This window comes from Drosophila biarmipes, unplaced genomic scaffold, assembly GCF_025231255.1.
Source record: "Drosophila biarmipes strain raj3 unplaced genomic scaffold, RU_DBia_V1.1 ptg000026l, whole genome shotgun sequence".
In the NCBI taxonomy this organism is placed as follows: domain Eukaryota; kingdom Metazoa; phylum Arthropoda; class Insecta; order Diptera; family Drosophilidae; genus Drosophila; species Drosophila biarmipes.
In genome coordinates, this window is record NW_026114542.1 from 23,617 (window position 1) to 47,500 (window position 23,884).

General features: G+C 43.2%; 2 non-coding genes and 1 pseudogene across 2 annotated transcripts; all 3 read left to right on the plus strand.

Moving 5' to 3' along the window:
* The first annotated feature begins 2,539 nt into the window (after positions 1–2,539).
* LOC127012171 (small subunit ribosomal RNA) lies at positions 2,540–4,534 on the plus strand. The gene has a single exon (XR_007765697.1). It is a non-coding gene; the product is annotated as a small subunit ribosomal RNA (ribosomal RNA).
* Positions 4,535–6,004: 1,470 nt separating this feature from the next.
* Positions 6,005–6,183, plus strand: LOC122817963 (5.8S ribosomal RNA). The gene has a single exon (XR_006367503.1). It is a non-coding gene; the product is annotated as a 5.8S ribosomal RNA (ribosomal RNA).
* Positions 6,184–6,585: 402 nt separating this feature from the next.
* Positions 6,586–9,370, plus strand: LOC127012202 (large subunit ribosomal RNA; annotated as a pseudogene).
* The last annotated feature ends 14,514 nt before the right edge of the window (positions 9,371–23,884 follow it).

A 23,884-nucleotide genomic window follows, 5' to 3' on the forward strand; every position in this document is an offset into this window, starting at 1 on the left:
AAAACACCTATAGGGAGGTGGTCGTTGGCGGACCTCTCCTCGTATTGGTCAAACTTATGATTTTGTCAATACTATATAAAACGCCAATCATATCCATATAAAATTGAATACAGTATATGGATATGAATAAAAAACCATACAAAAATAAAAAAAAAATATGTATAAAAAATTATACATATATTTATATTAAGCAATCGTATGGATGTGGCTTATAGGTATAATACCTATAAGGCATAATAATGTATAATATAGCAAATATACATATAAAAGTGCATGAATTGTATAGATATGGCATATAAGTGACATATTTATGAGAATAGCTAGTAGAATTTGCCCATACACTACTAGCGAAATGAGATATTTATACCTAGTGAGGGCGGCACTAGTACTATAAATTGTGGCAAAATAAATCTTATGCAAATGCATAGGATTTTGTCAATACCGTACAAAAAACTAAGTAAAACGTATGGATATTGAAAAATAAATGGATTATATTCATAAAATACGAATATTTCTTGCATTCTCTTGTTATATGAGAGAATATCATACGGAGCGGGTAGCCCCTAGTATAGTAAGCAGTCGAATGGGAGACAGCGTGTCCAAAAACACCTATAGGGAGGTGGTCGTTGGCGGACCTCTCCTCGTATTGGTCAAACTTATGATTTTGTCAATACTATATAAAACGCCAATCATATCCATATAAAAGTGAATACAGTATATGGATATGAATAAAAAACCATACATAAATAAAAAAAAAATATGTATAAAAAATTATACATATATTTATATTAAGCAATCGTATGGATGTGGCTTATAGGTATAATACCTATAAGGCATAATAATGTATAATATAGCAAATATACATATAAAAGTGCATGAATTGTATAGATATGGCATATAAGTGACATATTTATGAGAATAGCTAGTAGAATTTGCCCATACACTACTAGCGAAATGAGATATTTATACCTAGTGAGGGCGGCACTAGTACTATAAATTGTGGCAAAATAAATCTTATGCAAATGCATAGGATTTTGTCAATACCATACATAAACCGTATGGATATTGAGAAGTTAATAGATTACATCTATAATATGAGAAGTATTTTAGTATTCTTATTAAATAAGAGAATACTATAAGGGTGAGTGGCAAAGAGAATTGAATATACCCGAATGGGAGACAGCGTGTCCAAAAACTACTATAGGTGGTGTGGCAAATATGAGGAAGGCAATATATCCATATAATGAAAATAAAAGTGCGTTTTCTTATTATATAAGAGAACACTATATGGGTGAGTGGCAAAGTAAATTGAATATACCCGAATGGGAGACAGCGTGTCCAAAAACTACTATAGGTGGTGTGGCAAATATGAGGAAGGCAATATATCCATATAATGAAAATAAAAGTGCGTTTTCTTATTATATAAGAGAACACTATATGGGTGAGTGGCAAAGTAAATTGAATATACCCGAATGGGAGACAGCGTGTCCAAAAACTACTATAGGTGGTGTGGCAAATATGAGGAAGGCAATATATCCATATAATGAATATAAAAGTGCGTTGTCTTATTATATAAGAGAACACTATATGGGTGAGTGGCAAAGTAAATTGAATATACCCGAATGGGAGACAGCGTGTCCAAAAACTACTATAGGATGGTCAATGGGCCGGCCGTCTGCTATTGACATATGTCAGTAGAGAAGATATTATCCGTCAAATTTGTTTCTTTATTCATTTATTTGAATACGAGACTTGGCTCCGCGGTTAATATTTTAAGCCCAAAGATAATAACGTTGAAACAAAGGCCAAGTTTCTATTGTACATAGAATAACAAATTGTTTCCGAATTTTATCGTTAATTTTAGGAGGTAGGCTAACATGATTTATATTATATGTGTATTATTAAATAATAATAGTACATAAAAGTCTACCAAAGAAATATAAAAATGTAATTATGAATACATTTTCAATATTAATATCAACTTATATTGTTGATAATAAAAAATAGCTATTAAGAGAGTTATTTAAGAAATTATATAATATATAATAAAGAGTATATATATAAATAATATATAAGTATATATTATTTAAGAAATAAATATAGTAGTAATAATTATATATATACACTCGGTTCTATTTTATATATTACCAGAGACTTATATGGATATATATAGATAAATTTTAAATTTATCGTCAAAATACAAATGATTAACTCAATATCTTATATTGGTTAAACAAAAATTGTACATGTGTGGATACAATATATTATGTATGTCGAACAAAAATGATATTTTAGAATGAAATGTGCATATATAAAGAAAATATATGAAAAATAAATATTGTGTTTATAAAGAATATGATTCTTTTTGACATCAATAAAAACTTGTTATTATTAGTGGCGAAACAAGTATAAATTGGAAAACAAACGTATACGAATGCTATATAAAAATGGCCGTATTCGATAGAAATAAAATCTATAACAACATATATATTGCTAATTTCTATTCAAAAAATATGAATGAAATATGAATAAAAACATTATTCTGGTTGATCCTGCCAGTAGTTATATGCTTGTCTCAAAGATTAAGCCATGCATGTCTAAGTACACACGAATTAAAAGTGAAACCGCAAAAGGCTCATTATATCAGTTATGGTTCCTTAGATCGTTAACAGTTACTTGGATAACTGTGGTAATTCTAGAGCTAATACATGCAATTAAAACATGAACCTTATGGAACATGTGCTTTTATTAGGCTAAAACCAAGCGATCGCAAGATCGTTATATTGGTTGAACTCTAGATAACATGCAGATCGTATGGTCTTGTACCGACGACAGATCTTTCAAATGTCTGCCCTATCAACTTTTGATGGTAGTATCTAGGACTACCATGGTTGCAACGGGTAACGGGGAATCAGGGTTCGATTCCGGAGAGGGAGCCTGAGAAACGGCTACCACATCTAAGGAAGGCAGCAGGCGCGTAAATTACCCACTCCCAGCTCGGGGAGGTAGTGACGAAAAATAACAATACAGGACTCATATCCGAGGCCCTGTAATTGGAATGAGTACACTTTAAATCCTTTAACAAGGACCAATTGGAGGGCAAGTCTGGTGCCAGCAGCCGCGGTAATTCCAGCTCCAATAGCGTATATTAAAGTTGTTGCGGTTAAAACGTTCGTAGTTGAACTTGTGCTTCATACGGGTAGTACAACTTACAATTGTGGTTAGTACTATACCTTTATGTATGTAAGCGTATTACCGGTGGAGTTCTTACATGTGCTTAGATACTTGTATTTTTTCATATGTTCCTCCTATTTAAAAACCTGCATTAGTGCTCTTAAACGAGTGTTATTGTGGGCCGGTACAATTACTTTGAACAAATTAGAGTGCTTAAAGCAGGCTTCAAATGCCTGAATATTCTGTGCATGGGATAATGAAATAAGACCTCTGTTCTGCTTTCATTGGTTTTCAGATCAAGAGGTAATGATTAATAGAAGCAGTTTGGGGGCATTAGTATTACGACGCGAGAGGTGAAATTCTTGGACCGTCGTAAGACTAACTTAAGCGAAAGCATTTGCCAAAGATGTTTTCATTAATCAAGAACGAAAGTTAGAGGTTCGAAGGCGATCAGATACCGCCCTAGTTCTAACCATAAACGATGCCAGCTAGCAATTGGGTGTAGCTACTTTTATGGCTCTCTCAGTCGCTTCCCGGGAAACCAAAGCTTTTGGGCTCCGGGGGAAGTATGGTTGCAAAGCTGAAACTTAAAGGAATTGACGGAAGGGCACCACCAGGAGTGGAGCCTGCGGCTTAATTTGACTCAACACGGGAAAACTTACCAGGTCCGAACATAAGTGTGTAAGACAGATTGATAGCTCTTTCTCGAATCTATGGGTGGTGGTGCATGGCCGTTCTTAGTTCGTGGAGTGATTTGTCTGGTTAATTCCGATAACGAACGAGACTCAAATATATTAAATAGATATCTTCAGGATTATGGTGTTGAAGCTTATATAGCCTTCATTCATGGTGGCAGTAAAATGTTTATTGTGTTTGAATGTGTTTATATAAGTGGAGCCGTACCTGTTGGTTTGTCCCATTATAAGGACACTAGCTTCTTAAATGGACAAATTGCGTCTAGCAATAATGAGATTGAGCAATAACAGGTCTGTGATGCCCTTAGATGTCCTGGGCTGCACGCGCGCTACAATGAAAGTATCAACGTGTATTTCCTAGACCGAGAGGTCCGGGTAAACCGCTGAACCACTTTCATGCTTGGGATTGTGAACTGAAACTGTTCACATGAACTTGGAATTCCCAGTAAGTGTGAGTCATTAACTCGCATTGATTACGTCCCTGCCCTTTGTACACACCGCCCGTCGCTACTACCGATTGAATTATTTAGTGAGGTCTCCGGACGTGATCACTGTGACGCCTTGCGTGTTACGGTTGTTTCGCAAAAGTTGACCGAACTTGATTATTTAGAGGAAGTAAAAGTCGTAACAAGGTTTCCGTAGGTGAACCTGCGGAAGGATCATTAATGTTTTAATATCCTTACCGTTAATAAAATATTTGTTTATATTATAATAAATACATTATAGTATTACAAATAAAATATGAATTGCCAAAATGTATATGAGATCTATTATAGATCAAATGAAATTTCGAACAAGCAAATCGAAATAATGCAAATATTAAAATTATATATTGTATTTAATACATATGAGAGAAATTAATAAGCAGCCAAAGCAAACAAATAAAAATTCGAACAAGCAAATCGAATTATTAAAATAATAATATTAAATTATTATTGTATATCCTTACCGTTAATAAAATATTTGTTTATATTATAATAAATACATTATAATAATACAAATAAAATATGAATCGCCAAAATGTATATGAGATCTAATATAGATCAAATAAAATTTCGAACAAGCAAATCGAAATAATGCAAATATTAAAATTATATATTGTATTTAATACATATGAGAGAAATAATAAGCAGCCAAAGCAAACAAATAAAAATTCGAACAAGCAAATCGAATTATTAAAATAATAATATTAAATTATTATTGTATATCCTTACCGTTAATAAAATATTTGTTTATATTATAATAAATACATTATAATAATACAAATAAAATATGAATTGCCAAAATGTATATGAGATCTAATATAGATCAAATAAAATTTCGAACAAGCAAATCGAAATAATGCAAATATTAAAATTATATATTGTATTTAATACATATGAGAGAAATAATAAGCAGCCAAAGCAAACAAATAAAAATTCGAACAAGCAAATCGAATTATTAAAATAATAATATTAAATTATTATTGTATATCCTTACCGTTAATAAAATATTTGTTTATATTATAATAAATACATTATAGTAATACAAATAAAATATGAATTGCCAAAATGTATATGATCTAATATAGATCAAATGAAATTTCGAACAAGCAAATCGAAATAATGCAAATATTAAAATTATATATTGTATTTAATACATATGAGAGAAATAATAAGCAGCCAAAACAAACAAATAAAAATTCGAACAAGCAAATCGAATTATTAAAATAATAATATTAAATTATTATTGTATATAAACACAATTAAAATACTGTGTGTATATGGACCATAATATACACGCGTTGCGATATGTATTGTTCATCTCAGTTATGCGCATACATTGGATAATGCAACAACCTAAAATGTACAATGTTGTACCTGGTTTTATACAGGTTAATGTTTTATATAAATTTCAATTTATATCGCTAAAAAAGTATTAATATATATATATATATATATTTATTTACAATAAATGCAATTTAAAAAGAAATACTTTGATATATATTGGTTATATAAAACTAAGACATTTCGCAGCATTCGTTTTAGGTATAAAAATAAATTTATTGAAGGAATTGATATATGCCAGTAAAATGGTGTATTTTTAATTTCTTTCAATAAAAACATATTTGACAAAATTAAGAAACCAATTTATAAAACTCTAAGCGGTGGATCACTCGGCTCATGGGTCGATGAAGAACGCAGCAAACTGTGCGTCATCGTGTGAACTGCAGGACACATGAACATCGACATTTTGAACGCATATCGCAGTCCATGCTGTTATGTACTTTAATTAATTTTATAGTGCTGCTTGGACTACATATGGTTGAGGGTTGTAAGACTATGCTAATTAAGTTGCTTATACAAATTTTATAATGAAATTTTATAAGCATATGGTATATTATTGGATAATAATAATTTAATTATTTTATTCATAATATTAAAAAATATATGAAAAACATTATCTCACATTAGTAAATAATTTGAATGTGAAAAACGAAGAGAAATATTTTCTTTTTCAATCAAATGATACTGAGAAATGTCTAGCATAAAAATTTATCTAGAATTGTCTCTTATTAATGATTAGAAAATAGAAAACCGTTGACAATATTATTGTTCTTCGTTGATTCGTTAAATCAAACAAATGCCATTTATATACAGATATTATTAATATAACGAATTTAATAAAATGTTTTATCATTATATATAAAGAATTAATTGCATATAAAAGTTATACACAACCTCAACTCATATGGGACTACCCCCTGAATTTAAGCATATTAATTAGGGGAGGAAAAGAAACTAACAAGGATTTTCTTAGTAGCGGCGAGCGAAAAGAAATCAGTTCAGCACTAAGTCACTTTGTCTATATGGCAAATGTGAGATGCAGTGTATGGAGCGTCAATATTCTAGTATGAGAAATTAACGATTTAAGTCCTTCTTAAATGAGGCCATTTACCCATAGAGGGTGCCAGGCCCGTATAACGTTAATGATTACTAGATGATGTTTCCAAAGAGTCGTGTTGCTTGATAGTGCAGCACTAAGTGGGTGGTAAACTCCATCTAAAACTAAATATAACCATGAGACCGATAGTAAACAAGTACCGTGAGGGAAAGTTGAAAAGAACTCTGAATAGAGAGTTAAACAGTACGTGAAACTGCTTAGAGGTTAAGCCCGATGAACCTGAATATCCGTTATGGAAAATTCATCATTAGAATTGTAATATTTAAACAATATTATGATAATAGTGTGCATTTTTTCCATATAAGGACATTGTAATCTATTAGCATACCAAATTTATCATAAAATATAACTTATAGTTTATTCAAATTAATTTGCTTGCATTTTAACACAGAATAAATGTTATTAATTTGATAAAGTGCTGATAGATTTATATGAATACAGTGCGTTAATTTTTCGGAATTATATAATGGCATAATTATCATTGATTTTTGTGTTTATTATATGCACTTGTAGGATTAACAATGCGAAAGATTCAGGATACCTTCGGGACCCGTCTTGAAACACGGACCAAGGAGTCTAACATATGTGCAAGTTATTGGGATATAAACCTAATAGCGTAATTAACTTGACTAATAATGGGATTAGTTTTTTAACTATTTATAGCTAATTAACACAATCCCGGGGCGTTCTATATAGTTATGTATAATGATATTTATATTATTTATGCCTCTAACTGGAACGTACCTTGAGCATATATGCTGTGACCCGAAAGATGGTGAACTATACTTGATCAGGTTGAAGTCAGGGGAAACCCTGATGGAAGACCGAAACAGTTCTGACGTGCAAATCGATTGTCAGAATTGAGTATAGGGGCGAAAGACCAATCGAACCATCTAGTAGCTGGTTCCTTCCGAAGTTTCCCTCAGGATAGCTGGTGCATTTTAATATTATATAAAATAATCTTATCTGGTAAAGCGAATGATTAGAGGCCTTAGGGTCGAAACGATCTTAACCTATTCTCAAACTTTAAATGGGTAAGAACCTTAACTTTCTTGATATGAAGTTCAAGGTTATGATATAATGTGCCCAGTGGGCCACTTTTGGTAAGCAGAACTGGCGCTGTGGGATGAACCAAACGTAATGTTACGGTGCCCAAATTAACAACTCATGCAGATACCATGAAAGGCGTTGGTTGCTTAAAACAGCAGGACGGTGATCATGGAAGTCGAAATCCGCTAAGGAGTGTGTAACAACTCACCTGCCGAAGCAACTAGCCCTTAAAATGGATGGCGCTTAAGTTGTATACCTATACATTACCGCTAAAGTAGATGATTTATATTACTTGTAATATAAATTTTGAAACTTTAGTGAGTAGGAAGGTACAATGGTATGCGTAGAAGTGTTTGGCGTAAGCCTGCATGGAGCTGCCATTGGTACAGATCTTGGTGGTAGTAGCAAATAATCGAATGAGACCTTGGAGGACTGAAGTGGAGAAGGGTTTCGTGTGAACAGTGGTTGATCACGAGTTAGTCGGTCCTAAGTTCAAGGCGAAAGCCGAAAATTTTCAAGTAAAATACAAATGCCAAACAAATATATATATTATATAAAATCTAGCTAAATTAATATACTTGAATAATTTTGAACGAAAGGGAATACGGTTCCAATTCCGTAACCTGTTGAGTATCCGTTTGTTATTAAATATGGGCCTCGTGCTCATCCTGGCAACAGGAACGACCATAAAGAAGCCGTCGAGAGATATCGGAAGAGTTTTCTTTTCTGTTTTATAGCCGTACTACCATGGAAGTCTTTCGCAGAGAGATATGGTAGATGGGCTAGAAGAGCATGACATATACTGTTGTGTCGATATTTTCTCCTCGGACCTTGAAAATTTATGGTGGGGACACGCAAACTTCTCAACAGGCCGTACCAATATCCGCAGCTGGTCTCCAAGGTGAAGAGTCTCTAGTCGATAGAATAATGTAGGTAAGGGAAGTCGGCAAATTAGATCCGTAACTTCGGGATAAGGATTGGCTCTGAAGATTGAGATAGTCGGGCTTGATTGGGAAACAATAACATGGTTTATGTGCTCGTTCTGGGTAAATAGAGTTTCTAGCATTTATGTTAGTTACTTGTTCCCCGGATAGTTTAGTTACGTAGCCAATTGTGGAACTTTCTTGCTAAAATTTTTAAGAATACTAATTGGGTTAAACCAATTAGTTCTTATTAATTATAACGATTATCAATTAACAATCAATTCAGAACTGGCACGGACTTGGGGAATCCGACTGTCTAATTAAAACAAAGCATTGTGATGGCCCTAGCGGGTGTTGACACAATGTGATTTCTGCCCAGTGCTCTGAATGTCAAAGTGAAGAAATTCAAGTAAGCGCGGGTCAACGGCGGGAGTAACTATGACTCTCTTAAGGTAGCCAAATGCCTCGTCATCTAATTAGTGACGCGCATGAATGGATTAACGAGATTCCTACTGTCCCTATCTACTCACAGTCGGTGTTAGATTGCTCGTGCGAACAGACGTGTTTTCCGTACGCTCCGCGAGTGTAGCCAATATTGACTGATAGAGACCAGATACGAAGCTAGAAACAGCACGAAAATTCGTGTTTTGTGCCTGCGAACCCAGTGCGCGTGTTTTCCCTGTGTAAAAGTGGTGAAACCGGGTGAAATTGGGTTTTTCCCATTGGAAATTTTCCATTGCGCCACGTGTGTCACGAGAGAGGCGCTCTCTTGAGAGAGGCGTTAGGCTTATTTAGGCACATTTTGCCTAAAACAGCTGTGCGGTTTGTGTCATCGCTAAACTTTTATCAGCTGATCAGCTGATAGAGCTTTCCGACCAGCTGATAATAAAGGGGTAAGTCCTTGGTGGAAAAGCTTTTGGGTTGGAACTGCCGATAACCGGCGGATGGCGCCACCCAAAATGGATGTTGGAGATTCTGGCAGTGAGAGTGCTAGTAGTAGGGGAAGCAGTGGGGGCAGAGGACGACCCAGAGGTAAGCGCAATAAAGCGCCGCTGAGGGACGCCTCTAGGTGCAAGTTGATGGCACTGGATGCAACTGCCGCTGACACTGCGACAGCCCCTGCCGCTGCCGCTGCCGCTGCCCCTGCTGCTGCCGCTGCCGCTGCCCCTGTCGCTGCCCTTGCCGCAGCCCCTGCCGCTCCCGCAGCCCCCGCCGCTGCTGCATCCTATGCTGAACACGAGAAGACCTTCGTTGCACCAGCCAGTCCTCTAAAATCCTTCTCGGATAGGGAGTGGAGAGGTAATGGTGCCGTCGCTGCCGAGATGGGGGACATCCGATCGGAGATCGGTAGGATGTTCATGGTCTCCTATGCCAACCCGGCCACAAATGTGAAGGTGCAGTCCGTAGCCAACCGCTACGAGGAGGTTGTTGCAGCCCTCCTTATACGGATTGGAGTGCTTGAGGACCGCCTTAAGAAGCAGACACCGGTTGCCTCGGCCGTCTCATACGCAGCCGCCGCTGCTAGAGGCGCGCACCTTATCGCCTCACCTGCTGCCCCTGTCGCCCCCTATGCCCCTGTAGCCGCACCGCGGAAAATCCGGGAGACCTGGTCGGCAGTCGTTGCATGTGATGATCCGGCCTTATCAGGGAGGCAAATTGCGGACAAGGTCCGCAAAGAGGTAGCGCCTGCTTTGGGCGTCAGAGTGCATGAGGTGCGAGAGTTGAAGCGGGGCGGCGCGATTATTCGCACGCCATCGCAGGCGGAGATGTCGAAAATCGTTGCCTCCGCAAAATTCGCTGAGGTGGGCCTTAAGGTGTCCAAAAACACTGCCGCAAAACCCAGGGTGACGGTACAGGATGTGGACACCACTGTGACGCCGGATGAGTTCATGATGGAGTTAAAAGAGAAAAACTTCGAGGAGATGTCGCTGAAGGAGTTCCAGAAGGCGGTAGTCCTGGCGACCAAGCCCTGGTCAGCAGCTAACAGCGCCACTATAAACGTGACGCTGGAAGTAGATGATCAGGCGTTGGCCGTTCTCGAAAGCGGGAGGGTGTATATCAAGTGGTTCTCTTACCGCTGCCGCTCTCAAGTGCGCACCTATGCGTGCCACCGATGCCTTGGTTTTGACCACAAAGTCAGCGAGTGTCGGTACGCTAGAGAAAACCAGGTCTGCCGCCAGTGCGGACACAACGACCACGTCGCGGCGAAGTGCAAAAATGCGGTGGACTGCCGTAACTGCCGCCATAAAGGGCTACCCTCGGGGCACTATATGCTCTCGGGTGGATGCCCGATATATAGCGCTGTGCTAGCCAGGGTGCAAGCTAGACATTAACATGTTCAGCTTCATCCAAGCGAATTGTGGTCGAGGCCGTTGCGCTGTCATCGAGCTTGCAAAGCGGATGAGAGATGCTGGCCACCTGTTCGCACTCATTCAGGAGCCCTATGTGGACGCAGGCAAGCGTCTCACTGGACTCCCTGGAGGCATGAGAATCTTCGCTGACAAAAGGAAGAAAGCTGCCATCATCGTGGACGACCCGTCTGCCATCTGCATGCCCATCGAGACATTGACGACGGATTATGGAGTGTGCGTGAGTGTCACAGGAAAATACGGCACCATTTTTCTGTCCTCCGTATACTGCCAGTACTCAGCTGCCCTGCAGCCCTACACTGACTACCTGGATACGGTTCTGCTGCTAGCCAGCAGGACACCGACAATCCTCGGACTTGATGCGAATGCGGTTTCCCCGATGTGGTTCAGCAAAACTCCAGCTAACTCTGGAGACCGTCTGAATCGCGAACGGGGACAGCACATGGACGAGTGGATCATCGCAAGCGGTGTCTGTGTGCTTAATACGGCCAGCCAGGTGTTCACGTTCGATAATCACCGCTCCAGAAGTGATATCGACGTGACCTTCACCAACGAAGCAGCGCGTGTGTGGGCAACATACGAATGGAGAGTTGACTTCTGGGAGCTGAGTGACCACAACATCATCACTGTTGAGGTTACTCCAGATCCAAGCAGTACTGTTGAGAGCCTAGCTCCGGTACCGCAATGGAGGCTCTCCAATGCAAGTTGGCGAAGATTCAGAGTAGAACTAAGGGATGTAGCTGAATGTCTCGAGGAACTGGAGGAATCGCCGTTGGATGATCATGTGTCAGCCCTTCGCTCCATCGTACACGAAGTGTGCGACAGGGTAATAGGGCGCAGGATACCTGCAGCAAGGGGAAACGTAATATGGTGGAATCCTGAACTGAGTACCAAGCGCCAAGAGGTCAGGAGACTGAGGCGCAGGCTGCAGGCAGCTCGTCGGAGTGGCACCGGCGATGTTGAGCGACTTGCCGCTGGATTAAGGCTTGCCTCAGGCCAGTATAAGAAGCTTATCCTGATGACAAAGGAACAAAACTGGCGGGACTTCGTGGGACGGCACAAGGATGATCCATGGGGGCACGCCTACCGAATATGCCGAGGCCGGAAAAAGACAACCGATCTTGGATGTCTTAGGTCGAACGGCGCGCTACTTACGACATGGCACGACTGCGCAGATATACTCCTCCGCAACTTCTTCCCTGTTGCGGAATCCACAGTGCGTGAGGGTATAACTCCTGCTGCTCCACCGACCCTCGAAGCCTTCGAGGTGGCAACCAGCGTCGCGAAGCTGAGAAGCCGGCGATCGCCGGGAATGGACGGCATCACGGGTGGGATCGTCAAGGAGGTATGGCGTGCTATCCCTCAGCACCTGACGAAGTTGTACTCTCGATGCCTCTCGGAAGGATATTTTCCTGCCGAGTGGAAACACCCGAGAGTGATACCGCTGGTAAAGGGGCCAGATAAGGACAGGAGCGATCCTGCCTCTTATCGTGGCATATGCCTTTTGCCAGTGTTCGGAAAGGTGCTGGAAGGGATCATGGTGAATCGACTGAAGGATGTGCTACCGGATGGCTGCAGATGGCAATTTGGATTTCGGCCTGGACGCTGCGTTGAGGATGCGTGGATGCACGCTAAAAACACCGTTTCCACCAGCCGCGAGAGGAGGGTGCTGGGAATCTTTGTTGATTTCAAGGGTGCCTTCGACAATGTTGAGTGGAACGCGGTGCTGGATCGGCTTATCGACGTCGGCTGTCGAGAGATAGACTTGTGGAAAAGTTATTTCTCCGGTCGAAGTGCCAGTATCATCAGCAGTTACGAAGCGGCCACAGTGTCGGTTACACGGGGCTGCCCGCAAGGGTCCGTCAGTGGTCCATTTATTTGGAACCTACTGATGGATGTGCTGCTTCAGCGCCTGGAGCCACATTGTGCTCTGAGCGCGTTTGCAGATGACTTGCTACTTTTCGTCGATGGGAATTCCCGTGCCGATCTGGAGCGAAAGGGTGAGCAGTTGATGGACATCGTGGGAGCCTGGGGAGCTGAGGTTGGAGTGAGTGTGTCAACCAGCAAGACGGCAATCATGTTGCTGAAAGGGAATCTTTCAGACACTAGGAGACCGACGGTACGGTTTGCTGGAGCAAGCCTGCCATACGTCACCAAATGCCGGTACCTTGGCATCTTAGTCGGCGAGCGGATGAGCTTTCTCCCGCATATCTCTGCTCTCAGAGATCGGCTGGCTGGAGTTGCCGGAGGGCTAGCACGGGTGCTCCGAGTCGATTGGGGGCTCAGCTCCCGTGCTAAGAGGACGATATACAGCGGACTCATGGTCCCCTGTGCACTCTTCGGTGCCTCGGTCTGGTACAAGGCGGCGAGCAAGGGCAAGTCCTTAAGACTCCTCACCTCGTGCCAGAGGACCATCCTATTAGGATGCCTACCGGTATGCCGCACAGTGTCCACGGTGGCACTGCAGGTGCTTGCTGGTGCTCCTCCAATGGATTTAGATGCTCACAGGATGGCAGTGAAGTTTAAGCTCAGAAAGCACGTTCCCCTGGACGAGAGCGACTGGCTCTATGGACAGGACTTGTCTGTGTTGGACTGGAAATCCAAGATGGCTCTGCTAGACGAATGTCTGCTAAATGAGTGGCAACTCAGATGGGACCAAGCGGCTCACGGTTTTGTGACTCGCCAGTTTTTCCCAGAGGCAGCGTTCGTCTACAAGAGGAAGGACTTTGTCTTCACCTTAAGAGCCGGATTCTTGCTGACAGGACACGGGTCGTTCAACGCTTTCCTCCATGGTAGAACCCTCAGCACCACAACCGCATGCTCATGTGGAGAGGAGAGTGAGGACTGGCTTCACGTACTATGTGAGTGCCGCCTCTATAGCGATTTGCGTGACTTGGATGCCCTTGGCATTGTTCGAGTCCAAGAACGATGGAACGTCGCAGGAGTAGTCGAGACCCCAGAACGGATGCGTCTCCTAGGAGCTTTTGCTGATGCTGCCTTCTCGAGGCGTAGGATGGAAGCGACGAGGGATGAACCGCAGGCGCCGGGACAATAGTCCCAAAACCCCCTTGCCGTGTGGCAACGGCGAAGAATACTGCCACAGCTTGTCATTGCTTGTCGTAGGAGGCGACTAATATGACATGGTTGCCCCATCCGAGCTTGTCGGAGCTGAAGGGGTGAGGCCCACCGAGCCTGAAATTTCGGTGCCACGGGTTGAGTGGTTCTCCAAGGCTACTCATTGAGGTCGGCCCCCTAGTGGGAGTTTCGTGGTGGCTGTGGTTGACACCTATATCGCGGGTAGAGTCCCCGGGCTCGACGTGGATGTTGCGTTAATACAACTCGGGTGCTGCGACCCAAAGAACAGTAGAGATTTTAGATAGATCTCGCCCCTATGCAAGGGGGAGTGCTTGCCCGACAAGCAAGTACTTAAATTGCTACTGGGGTGGTTGCTATGTACATAGCTATAGCTTCTAGTCCAGGGCGTTGGTTTGGCGCTTAACCCAGACCCTTGCATTATATACTCCCTTGTGGGTATATTAGAATGCCGTGGCTGTAATCCCTTCAGTGCGGAACACGTCACGTTAAATAAGTTCGGAGGGATCCGAGACACACCTGTCCCTATCTACTCAGTCGGTGTTAGATTGCTCGTGCGAACAGACGTGTTTTCCGTACGCTCCGCGAGTGTAGCCAATATTGACTGATAGAGACCAGATACGAAGCTAGAAACAGCACGAAAATTCGTGTTTTGTGCCTGCGAACCCAGTGCGCGTGTTTTCCCTGTGTAAAAGTGGTGAAACCGGGTGAAATTGGGTTTTTCCCATTGGAAATTTTCCATTGCGCCACGTGTGTCACGAGAGAGGCGCTCTCTTGAGAGAGGAGTTAGGCTTATTTAGGCACATTTTGCCTAAAACAGCTGTGCGGTTTGTGTCATCGCTAAACTTTTATCAGCTGATCAGCTGATAGAGCTTTCCGACCAGCTGATAATAAAGGGGTAAGTCCTTGGTGGAAAAGCTTTTGGGTTGGAACTGCCGATAACCGGCGGATGGCGCCACCCAAAATGGATGTTGGAGATTCTGGCAGTGAGAGTGCTAGTAGTAGGGGAAGCAGTGGGGGCAGAGGACGACCCAGAGGTAAGCGCAATAAAGCGCCGCTGAGGGACGCCTCTAGGTGCAAGTTGATGGCACTGGATGCAACTGCCGCTGACACTGCGACAGCCCCTGCCGCTGCCGCTGCCCCTGCTGCTGCCGCTGCCGCTGCGCCTGTCGCTGCCCTTGCCGCAGCCCCTGCCGCTCCCGCAGCCCCCGCCGCTGCTGCATCCTCTGCTGAACACGAGAAGACCTTCGTTGCACCAGCCAGTCCTCTAAAATCCTTCTCGGATAGGGAGTGGAGAGGTAATGGTGCCGTCGCTGCCGAGATGGGGGACATCCGATCGGAGATCGGTAGGATGTTCATGGTCTCCTATGCCAACCCGGCCACAAATGTGAAGGTACAGTCCGTAGCCAACCGCTACGAGGAGGTTGTTGCAGCCCTCCTTATACGGATTGGAGTGCTTGAGGACCGCCTTAAGAAGCAGACACCGGTTGCCTCGGCCGTCTCATACGCAGCCGCCGCTGCTAGAGGCGCGCACCTTATCGCCTCACCTGCTGCCCCTGTCGCCCCCTATGCCCCTGTAGCCGCACCGCGGAAAATCCGGGAGACCTGGTCGGCAGTCGTTGCATGTGATGATCCGGCCTTATCAGGGAGGCAAATTGCGGACAAGGTCCGCAAAGAGGTAGCGCCTGCTTTGGGCGTCAGAGTGCATGAGGTGCGAGAGTTGAAGCGGGGCGGCGCGATTATTCGCACGCCATCGCAGGCGGAGATGTCGAAAATCGTTGCCTCCGCAAAATTCGCTGAGGTGGGCCTTAAGGTGTCCAAAAACACTGCCGCAAAACCCAGGGTGACGGTACAGGATGTGGACACCACTGTGACGCCGGATGAGTTCATGATGGAGTTAAAAGAGAAAAACTTCGAGGAGATGTCGCTGAAGGAGTTCCAGAAGGCGGTAGTCCTGGCGACCAAGCCCTGGTCAGCAGCTAACAGCGCCACTATAAACGTGACGCTGGAAGTAGATGATCAGGCGTTGGCCGTTCTCGAAAGCGGGAGGGTGTATATCAAGTGGTTCTCTTACCGCTGCCGCTCTCAAGTGCGCACCTATGCGTGCCACCGATGCCTTGGTTTTGACCACAAAGTCAGCGAGTGTCGGTACGCTAGAGAAAACCAGGTCTGCCGCCAGTGCGGACAGAACGACCACGTCGCGGCGAAGTGCAAAAATGCGGTGGACTGCCGTAACTGCCGCCATAAAGGGCTACCCTCGGGGCACTATATGCTCTCGGGTGGATGCCCGATATATAGCGCTGTGCTAGCCAGGGTGCAAGCTAGACATTAACATGTTCAGCTTCATCCAAGCGAATTGTGGTCGAGGCCGTTGCGCTGTCATCGAGCTTGCAAAGCGGATGAGAGATGCTGGCCACCTGTTCGCACTCATTCAGGAGCCCTATGTGGACGCAGGCAAGCGTCTCACTGGACTCCCTGGAGGCATGAGAATCTTCGCTGACAAAAGGAAGAAAGCTGCCATCATCGTGGACGACCCGTCTGCCATCTGCATGCCCATCGAGACATTGACGACGGATTATGGAGTGTGCGTGAGTGTCACAGGAAAATACGGCACCATTTTTCTGTCCTCCGTATACTGCCAGTACTCAGCTGCCCTGCAGCCCTACACTGACTACCTGGATACGGTTCTGCTGCTAGCCAGCAGGACACCGACAATCCTCGGACTTGATGCGAATGCGGTTTCCCCGATGTGGTTCAGCAAAACTCCAGCTAACTCTGGAGACCGTCTGAATCGCGAACGGGGACAGCACATGGACGAGTGGATCATCGCAAGCGGTGTCTGTGTGCTTAATACGGCCAGCCAGGTGTTCACGTTCGATAATCACCGCTCCAGAAGTGATATCGACGTGACCTTCACCAACGAAGCAGCGCGTGTGTGGGCAACATACGAATGGAGAGTTGACTTCTGGGAGCTGAGTGACCACAACATCATCACTGTTGAGGTTACTCCAGATCCAAGCAGTACTGTTGAGAGCCTAGCTCCGGTACCGCAATGGAGGCTCTCCAATGCAAGTTGGCGAAGATTCAGAGTAGAACTAAGGGATGTAGCTGAATGTCTCGAGGAACTGGAGGAATCGCCGTTGGATGATCATGTGTCAGCCCTTCGCTCCATCGTACACGAAGTGTGCGACAGGGTAATAGGGCGCAGGATACCTGCAGCAAGGGGAAACGTAATATGGTGGAATCCTGAACTGAGTACCAAGCGCCAAGAGGTCAGGAGACTGAGGCGCAGGCTGCAGGCAGCTCGTCGGAGTGGCACCGGCGATGTTGAGCGACTTGCCGCTAGATTAAGGCTTGCCTCAGGCCAGTATAAGAAGCTTATCCTGATGACAAAGGAACAAAACTGGCGGGACTTCGTGGGACGGCACAAGGATGATCCATGGGGGCACGCCTACCGAATATGCCGAGGCCGGAAAAAGACAACCGATCTTGGATGTCTTAGGTCGAACGGCGCGCTACTTACGACATGGCACGACTGCGCAGATATACTCCTCCGCAACTTCTTCCCTGTTGCGGAATCCACAGTGCGTGAGGGTATAACTCCTGCTGCTCCACCGACCCTCGAAGCCTTCGAGGTGGCAACCAGCGTCGCGAAGCTGAGAAGCCGGCGATCGCCGGGAATGGACGGCATCACGGGTGGGATCGTCAAGGAGGTATGGCGTGCTATCCCTCAGCACCTGACGAAGTTGTACTCTCGATGCCTCTCGGAAGGATATTTTCCTGCCGAGTGGAAACACCCGAGAGTGATACCGCTGGTAAAGGGGCCAGATAAGGACAGGAGCGATCCTGCCTCTTATCGTGGCATATGCCTTTTGCCAGTGTTCGGAAAGGTGCTGGAAGGGATCATGGTGAATCGACTAAAGGATGTGCTACCGGATGGCTGCAGATGGCAATTTGGATTTCGGCCTGGACGCTGCGTTGAGGATGCGTGGATGCACGCTAAAAACACCGTTTCCACCAGCCGCGAGAGGAGGGTGCTGGGAATCTTTGTTGATTTCAAGGGTGCCTTCGACAATGTTGAGTGGAACGCGGTGCTGGATCGGCTTATCGACGTCGGCTGTCGAGAGATAGACTTGTGGAAAAGTTATTTCTCCGGTCGAAGTGCCAGTATCATCAGCAGTTACGAAGCGGCCACAGTGTCGGTTACACGGGGCTGCCCGCAAGGGTCCGTCAGTGGTCCATTTATTTGGAACCTACTGATGGATGTGCTGCTTCAGCGCCTGGAGCCACATTGTGCTCTGAGCGCGTTTGCAGATGACTTGCTACTTTTCGTCGATGGGAATTCCCGTGCCGATCTGGAGCGAAAGGGCGAGCAGTTGATGGACATCGTGGGAGCCTGGGGAGCTGAGGTTGGAGTGAGTGTGTCAACCAGCAAGACGGCAATCATGTTGCTGAAAGGGAATCTTTCAGACACTAGGAGACCGACCGTACGGTTTGCTGGAGCAAGCCTGCCATACGTCACCAAATGCCGGTACCTTGGCATCTTAGTCGGCGAGCGGATGAGCTTTCTCCCGCATATCTCTGCTCTCAGAGATCGGCTGGCTGGAGTTGCCGGAGGGCTAGCACGGGTGCTCCGAGTCGATTGGGGGCTCAGCTCCCGTGCTAAGAGGACGATATACAGCGGACTCATGGTCCCCTGTGCACTCTTCGGTGCCTCGGTCTGGTACAAGGCGGCGAGCAAGGGCAAGTCCTTAAGACTCCTCACCTCGTGCCAGAGGACCATCCTATTAGGATGCCTACCGGTATGCCGCACAGTGTCCACGGTGGCACTGCAGGTGCTTGCTGGTGCTCCTCCAATGGATTTAGATGCTCACAGGATGGCAGTGAAGTTTAAGCTCAGAAAGCACGTTCCCCTGGACGAGAGCGACTGGCTCTATGGACAGGACTTGTCTGTGTTGGACTGGAAATCCAAGATGGCTCTGCTAGACGAATGTCTGCTAAATGAGTGGCAACTCAGATGGGACCAAGCGGCTCACGGTTTTGTGACTCGCCAGTTTTTCCCAGAGGCAGCGTTCGTCTACAAGAGGAAGGACTTTGTCTTCACCTTAAGAGCCGGATTCTTGCTGACAGGACACGGGTCGTTCAACGCTTTCCTCCATGGTAGAACCCTCAGCACCACAACCGCATGCTCATGTGGAGAGGAGAGTGAGGACTGGCTTCACGTACTATGTGAGTGCCGCCTCTATAGCGATTTGCGTGACTTGGATGCCCTTGGCATTGTTCGAGTCCAAGAACGATGGAACGTCGCAGGAGTAGTCGAGACCCCAGAACGGATGCGTCTCCTAGGAGCTTTTGCTGATGCTGCCTTCTCGAGGCGTAGGATGGAAGCGACGAGGGATGAACCGCAGGCGCCGGGACAATAGTCCCAAAACCCCCTTGCCGTGTGGCAACGGCGAAGAATACTGCCACAGCTTGTCATTGCTTGTCGTAGGAGGCGACTAATATGACATGGTTGCCCCATCCGAGCTTGTCGGAGCTGAAGGGGTGAGGCCCACCGAGCCTGAAATTTCGGTGCCACGGGTTGAGTGGTTCTCCAAGGCTACTCATTGAGGTCGGCCCCCTAGTGGGAGTTTCGTGGTGGCTGTGGTTGACACCTATATCGCGGGTAGAGTCCCCGGGCTCGACGTGGATGTTGCGTTAATACAACTCGGGTGCTGCGACCCAAAGAACAGTAGAGATTTTAGATAGATCTCGCCCCTATGCAAGGGGGAGTGCTTGCCCGACAAGCAAGTACTTAAATTGCTACTGGGGTGGTTGCTATGTACATAGCTATAGCTTCTAGTCCAGGGCGTTGGTTTGGCGCTTACCCAGACCCTTGCATTATATACTCCCTTGTGGGTATATTAGAATGCCGTGGCTGTAATCCCTTCAGTGCGGAACACGTCACGTTAAATAAGTTCGGAGGGATCCGAGACACACCTGTCCCTATCTACTATCTAGCGAAACCACAGCCAAGGGAACGGGCTTGGAATAATTAGCGGGGAAAGAAGACCCTTTTGAGCTTGACTCTAATCTGGCAGTGTAAGGAGACATAAGAGGTGTAGAATAAGTGGGAGATATTAGACCTCGGTTTGGTATCGCCAATGAAATACCACTACTCTTATTGTTTCCTTACTTACTTGATTAAATGGAACGTGTATCATTTCCTAGCCATTATACGGATATATTTATTATATCTTATGGTATTGGGTTTTGATGCAAGCTTCTTGATCAAAGTATCACGAGTTTGTTATATAATCGCAAACAAATTCTTTAATAAAACGGTGCATTTATGTATTTTTGATTTGAAAATTTGGTATAACTCCAATTACTCAGGTATGATCCAATTCAAGGACATTGCCAGGTAGGGAGTTTGACTGGGGCGGTACATCTCTCAAATAATAACGGAGGTGTCCCAAGGCCAGCTCAGTGCGGACAGAAACCACACATAGAGCAAAAGGGCAAATGCTGACTTGATCTCGGTGTTCAGTACACACAGGGACAGCAAAAGCTCGGCCTATCGATCCTTTTGGTTTAAAGAGTTTTTAACAAGAGGTGTCAGAAAAGTTACCATAGGGATAACTGGCTTGTGGCGGCCAAGCGTTCATAGCGACGTCGCTTTTTGATCCTTCGATGTCGGCTCTTCCTATCATTGTGAAGCAAAATTCACCAAGCGTTGGATTGTTCACCCATGCAAGGGAACGTGAGCTGGGTTTAGACCGTCGTGAGACAGGTTAGTTTTACCCTACTAATGACAAAACGTTGTTGCGACAGCATTCCTGCGTAGTACGAGAGGAACCGCAGGTACGGACCAATGGCACAATACTTGTTCGAGCGAACAGTGGTATGACGCTACGTCCGTTGGATTATGCCTGAACGCCTCTAAGGTCGTATCCGTGCTGGACTGCAATGATAAATAAGGGGCAATTTGCATTGTATGGCTTCTAAACCATTTAAAGTTTATAATTTACTTTTTAAACGACAATGGATGTGATGCCAATGTAATTTGTAACATAGTAAATTGGGAGGATCTTTGATCACCTGATGCCGCGCTAGTTACATATAAAAGCATTATTTAATACAATGACAAAGCCTAGAATCAATTGTAAACGACTTTTGTAACAGGCAAGGTGTTGTAAGTGGTTGAGCAGCTGCCATACTGCGATCCACTGAAGCTTATCCTTTGCTTGATGATTCGATAATAAAATTGCATAATTTATTTGTTGTGTTGAACTTCTTATATAAAGTTCAACCAACAATCTATTTGTATGCATTGATTGTTTGCTTGGCTTTGTGGCGAATTTTTAATCCTTTATATATTACATTCCTAAGGTCTAGATTTTCAAGTAAGAGACCAATTTGATTAACATATCAATATAAGTACAACTCGACCATCTAATAATAACAATATGAATCGTCATCTTATTAGTGACGCGAAGATTGGCAAACATATAATATAAAAATATTCCTAAGGTCTAGATTTTCAAGTAAGAGACCAATTTGATTAACATATCAATATAAGTACAACTCGACCATCTAATAATAACAATATGAATCGTCATCTTATTAGTGACGCGAAGATTGGCAAACATATAATATAAAAATATTCCTAAGGTCTAGATTTTCAAGTAAGAGACCAATTTGATTAACATATCAATATAAGTACAACTCGACCATCTAATAATAACAATATGAATCGTCATCTTATTAGTGACGCGAAGATTGGCAAACATATAATATAAAAATATTCCTAAGGTCTAGATTTTCAAGTAAGAGACCAATTTGATTAACATATCAATATAAGTACAACTCGACCATCTAATAATAATATGAATCGTCATCTTATTAGTGACGCGAAGATTGGCAAACATATAATATAAAAATATTCCTAAGGTCTAGATTTTCAAGTAAGAGACCAATTTGATTAACATATCAATATAAGTACAACTCGACCATCTAATAATAATATGAATCGTCATCTTATTAGTGACGCGAAGATTGGCAAACATATAATATAAAAATATTCCTAAGGTCTAGATTTTCAAGTAAGAGACCAATTTGATTAACATATCAATATAAGTACAACTCGACCATCTAATAATAACAATATGAATCGTCATCTTTTTAGTGACGCGAAGATTGGCAAACATATAATATAAAAATATTCCTAAGGTCTAGAATCTTAAGCAATAGACCAATTCAACTAAGAGTTGACATATAAAAATATGTTCCTTTTAATGTTAGCAAAATTTTATCGTCACATACTGTTAGTGACGCGAACGTTTTTTTCTCCATGTTTATATGAATGTTTATTCAAAGGTAGAAAGGCAGGATCGTTATTTTATAAGTGAAGCGATAAAAAAATATTATGCAATAGGACATCTATTTATAAATATTTTTAAGTCTTAGAAATTCAAGTAAAGAGATTCAAGAAATTCATTCAACTTAGAGCGCACATATAATTAAAACTATTCCTGAGGTTTAGAAACCAAATTAAATAAAGAGGACATATAAACGTATGTGGTATTTTGATGGTAGTAAAAATGTATCGCGATATTATTAGTGACGCGACCAATTTTTATACTCTTTGCTCCATGTGCAAATATATCTAGTGTTTAGATAGTCAATTAAAAATGACAATTTTAACTAAAAGACTTAAAAAAGTGTTTGTCAAACTTATAATTTTGTCAATACTATATAAAACGCCAATCATATCCTTATAAAAGTAAATACGGTATATGGTTATAAATACAAAACCATATATAAATAAAAAAATGAAATCGTATGTATATGGCTTATAGGTATAATACCTATAAGGCATAATAATGTATAATATTAGCAAATATACATATAAAAGTGCATAAATTGTATAGATATGGCATAAAGAAGGCATTTATGAGAATAGCTAGTAGAATTTGCCCATACACTACTAGCGAAATGAGATATTTATACCTAGTGAGGGCGGCACTAGTACTATAAATTGTGGCAAAATAAATCTTATGCAAATGCATAGGATTTTGTCAATACCATACATAAACCGTATGGATATTGAGAAGTTAATAGATTACATCTATAATATGAGAAGTATTTTAGTATTCTTATTAAATAAGAGAATACTATAAGGGTGAGTGGCAAAGAGAATTGAATATACCCGAATGGGAGACAGCGTGTCCAAAAACTACTATAGGTGGTGTGGCAAATATGAGGAAGGCAATATATCCATATAATGAAAATAAAAGTGCGTTTTCTTATTATATAAGAGAACACTATATGGGTGAGTGGCAAAGTAAATTGAATATACCCGAATGGGAGACAGCGTGTCCAAAAACTACTATAGGTGGTGTGGCAAATATGAGGAAGGCAATATATCCATATAATGAAAATAAAAGTGCGTTTTCTTATTATATAAGAGAACACTATATGGGTGAGTGGCAAAGTAAATTGAATATACCCGAATGGGAGACAGCGTGTCCAAAAACTACTATAGGTGGTGTGGCAAATATGAGGAAGGCAATATATCCATATAATGAATATAAAAGTGCGTTGTCTTATTATATAAGAGAACACTATATGGGTGAGTGGCAAAGTAAATTGAATA